Genomic DNA, 4,235 nt, shown 5'->3' with positions numbered 1-4,235 from the left:
AGGTTTCTTACCAATCCATACCTCTTGTGGAGTCTTATCCTCTAACGTTGATGAAGGTGATCTGTTGACCAGGTAACATGTAGTCTCCACCACCTCTGCCTAGAATTCCTGTCCTAACCTGGCACCACTGAGCATGCTTCTTGCCTTTTCCATCAACGTCCTGTTCATTCTTTTTGAAACTCCATCTTTCTGAGTGTGTATGGAGTAGTATTTTGTCATGCTATACCACACTTCTTACCGAACTCTTCAAATTCCTTCTTACAAAATTCTCCACCGTTACCTGTCCTCAACACCTTTATCTTCTTCTCTGCCTGGTTTTCCACCAGAGCCTTAAATTATTTAAACCTGTCAAAGACTTCAAATTTCTTCATGAGGAAATATATCCATGTATTCCTTGAGAATTCATCTATAAATGATACATAGTACATAGAATTTCCCAGTGATGGAACCGACAAAGTTCCAAACACATCATTGTGCACAAGCTCTAATATCTGTTTCGCCCTCTTAGCACTAGAGGATAAACTCACCTGATTCTGCTTCCCACCTACACAATTTTCACATAAATAAAAATAAAAATAAAAATTAGACATACCTTATACCATACCATTACCATGAAGTATTCGAAGGCCCTTCTCTCCAATATGTCCAAGCCTTTGATGCCACAACATGGTCTTTTCTCCAGATACCACTAGATTTTCTTCTCCAATTTCAGGAGCCATAGAAATGTTGCACCCATCAATAACAATGCTGCCCAAAAGCTTGTACAGTGTTCCAATCCGAACTCCCCCCATCAATACCAGCGCTTCTCGAACCATCTTGCTATTTTTACACTTGCGTCATCTAGCTTGCTTACATAAATCAAATTTCTGGCCAATGCAGGAATATTCAAAACAACCAGAAGTGTTCTAATCCTTCCACCTTGCAACTTCAACTTGAATTTTCCACAACCGACAATTCTAGCCTTCCTGTCATCCCCTAAGAATACATCACCACCATCATATTTCTCATACTCGAAAAACCACTCTCTATGGGGAGTGCAGTGAAAGGATGTGTTGGTGTCCCAAATTGCTCTATTTTTACCCTATTCCCATAAGCCTTAACCTCTATTTTATCTCTATTCAACCCTCCCATTCTTGCACTAGTCCAACATAATCATCTATTCCTACATATACTTCGTATTTCATAGTTAAGATTTATTAAGTGCTTTATTAATTATTTTACACAGATTTCATGCCTTTTAGCATCTCTTGTAACTTATGTTTAGCTTTCCTAAAAAGTAATTGAAGAACTAAGTGTTAATCATCATTTAGCATGATCAATGCAAGAAGATTCCTACACCACCAACGATGTTGCTCCGTGATCTCCATGATATTCCACGTCGGCATTTTTTATCGACAACTCCTAGTTCGATTGTGAGGATGGACATTGGCGGCGTATATTCAGGGATGCTTGCTGAGAATATGGTCTACGGCCAGCAAAGTCTGCATTTTATTATAGCCATTAGCCAATTTTCCAAAGTTCGTTTGTTAGTTCGTTTGACCGAAAGGCTTGAATAGGAAATGACTGTAATTAGTAGAGTATGGCTAAGGCCGAGAGACTGTATATAATGTAGACTATAGGTAGAGCCAAGCTAGTGATCTTTGAGTTATAATTTTGTTTAGTTTGTAATTTTGTATTGCCCTCAATTCTGGGTTGGACTTGCACTATCATGTATATTTGCTGATCAAGTTAATGCAAGGAACGCACCATGTTTTCTTCATGCTATGTTTAATTTATATTTTATGTGTGATTAAGTGCTAAATCGTTTCATTTCCTAAACGGGAAACAAGCTAGTTGGCTAGGGCCCAGCCAACCCAACTCGTTTACCCTTGTTCTTTTGCCATTTGAAAAGTCTGTGTGAACATTTATTCATTTGTAGTTGCGTGGCTTTGATTGCTCTTATGTTTATTTCAGATTTCTGAGATTAATTCATTTTATATTCAAGCGTGAACGGATCCATAGTTTGGAAGTTTAGTTAAGTTTCTTTCTTTCTTGCAATTTCTTTCCTACAATTCTTTTCCTGCAATTTTTGTCTTAGTTTGCTTCCGCTCGGGTTGTGCAGGAAGATTCTTCTTGTACTAGTGCATGTAGTTTCTTGCACTCTAGTTTTACTTTACAACAAGTGTTATGTTCCTTTCCTACTTATAATTTAATTTATTCTTGCAAGCAAACGTATTGTCAATTCAAGTAATCATTCTCAATGTTAAGGATTACATTTCTGAAGGATCTTTACATGAATTAAGAAAGAACGTTATTACAAACACTATACTTTATACTTGTAGTTTATGACTTAAGAACAAGGAACATAAATGTTATAAGTGAATTGTCGAAAGTCAGTTGATGCATGCAAATTACTTTGACTGCTGCTTGATTATTTTGAATTGTTTTTGCTTTATGAAATTTACTTTCATTGCAAAGTTTAGTTAATTAAAGAATTCTTTTTCACATGTAATTTATCTCAGAATCTAGCTTGCAATTGCAATTATTTTCAACACGTCTTTTAATTCTTTCGAAAGTAAATTAGAAACTTTGGTGAAGGAAGCTTTGTCTCGGTGCAAGAGCTGGTCTCTTGTCACAGGAACAGAGTGCTCTAAGCCTTGAGGCTTAGAGCACCTCCATAAAGACATAATTCTTCAGTAAAGAAGGTAAAATATACTTTTTTCACATAAAGTACTATACCTGCACTAGTGCAAGCAGATTGCAATAGTACAAGAATAGGTTGCTTGGTGTAGAAGGAAGATCAATTGGGAAACAGATCTTGCAAGGGACCACTTGTTAAATTGTTAGCCATCTATACTGAAGATAAACATAGTATTTCATTTCAACATTTAAGATTGCTTCCAGTTGTGTGAAAGTTCCTTTACTTGATTTCCTCGCAAATTATTCTTTTACATTCCAGCACTAGAATTGCTTTGGTGTCGATTGTCTTTAAGATTGTTTTCTGTCTAATTTTGCAACATTTCATTCAAGAAGCAGGATTAGGAATAGGAAAATTTCATACCACTTCTACCATTGCCTATGCTTCGTCTCTATGTTTATGAAACCCCTGGGTTGCAAATTAAGTGTTGAGGAGTTTTCTTAAGTGCAATTCTTGCACCCAACATTTTGGCGCCATTGCTGGGGAGGCTATTTGAATTGGTAAGAATTTTCCGTTTTTTGCAATAGGGGTAAGTCTGCTATTATTTTTTTCTACAGTGTGCTTCTGTTTGCTTGAAGGAATTTATAGATGTCCAATTATTTTTAAGTTGCAACATTTTTATTGAAATTTCGTTTTTTCATTTTTTGAAATGAGTGCCTAAAAGAGGTAGGGGTCTGAAGCCCACTAGGGACCAAATAAATATTGATAAATTTGAAACCAAATCTCATATTGGGCCTTATTTTGCAAGCAAAAAGTCCAAACAAACTTAGACTCCTCACGCACGAATAATCCACTTAGGCTCTGGCAGCAGTGGTCTAGGTGTGACACAACCCACAAAGGGGAAGAAGGGGACTATTAGAACCCATAGTCAGCCTTCTCAGCCTGTTAAGAGTGGTTCGTGTGGAAGAACAACAATGGTAGATCAGGAAGACCATGCAGAAGGAACTGGTGAAAACCAGGTAAATGAGGAACAATCCACTTTTGGATTCCCAATTGTGGATCCCGATACACAAGTACAAATGAAAAATATTTCACCATCATATCTTCCTCATTTCTATGGTAAGGTACATGAAGATCCAGATTCTTTCCTATTTGAGTTTGATATTTTGTGTAGAATTTGTGATTATCCATATGATGCCGAGAAGTTAAATTTGTTTCCTACAACTCTCAAGGACGCAACACTCCATTGGTTCATGGGACTAGGAGGAAACACTATATCTTGTTTGGATCAAATGAAGAGAGTGTTCTTGTTGAAATATCAGGAATATTGTAAGACTGGATATATTCAAGATGAAATCTTTACTATTGTGCAAAATGATGATGAGACTCTAGAGGACTACTTGGAGAGATTCATGTACATCCTCCAAAGGTCAAAGCAAAAATTTGATCAAAGTACCATTAGAACCTTGTTCTTACGGGGGCTTATTGACAATGCTAGGAATAATTTAAATTTGTTAGGAGAAGGGGATGTTGCTCAAAAATCTTTTGATCAAAGATGTGACTTGTAAAGGAAATTCTCGAGGAATTAATATAGATCTGGTAAAGGAATGTGGAATAG

This window comes from Pinus tabuliformis, chromosome 4_2 (assembly GCF_031772625.1).
Source record: "Pinus tabuliformis cultivar Carrire ecotype Pingquan chromosome 4_2, CPIR1, whole genome shotgun sequence".
Lineage (NCBI taxonomy): Eukaryota > Viridiplantae > Streptophyta > Pinopsida > Pinales > Pinaceae > Pinus > Pinus tabuliformis.
Note: the sequence above shows the minus strand (reverse complement) of the source record.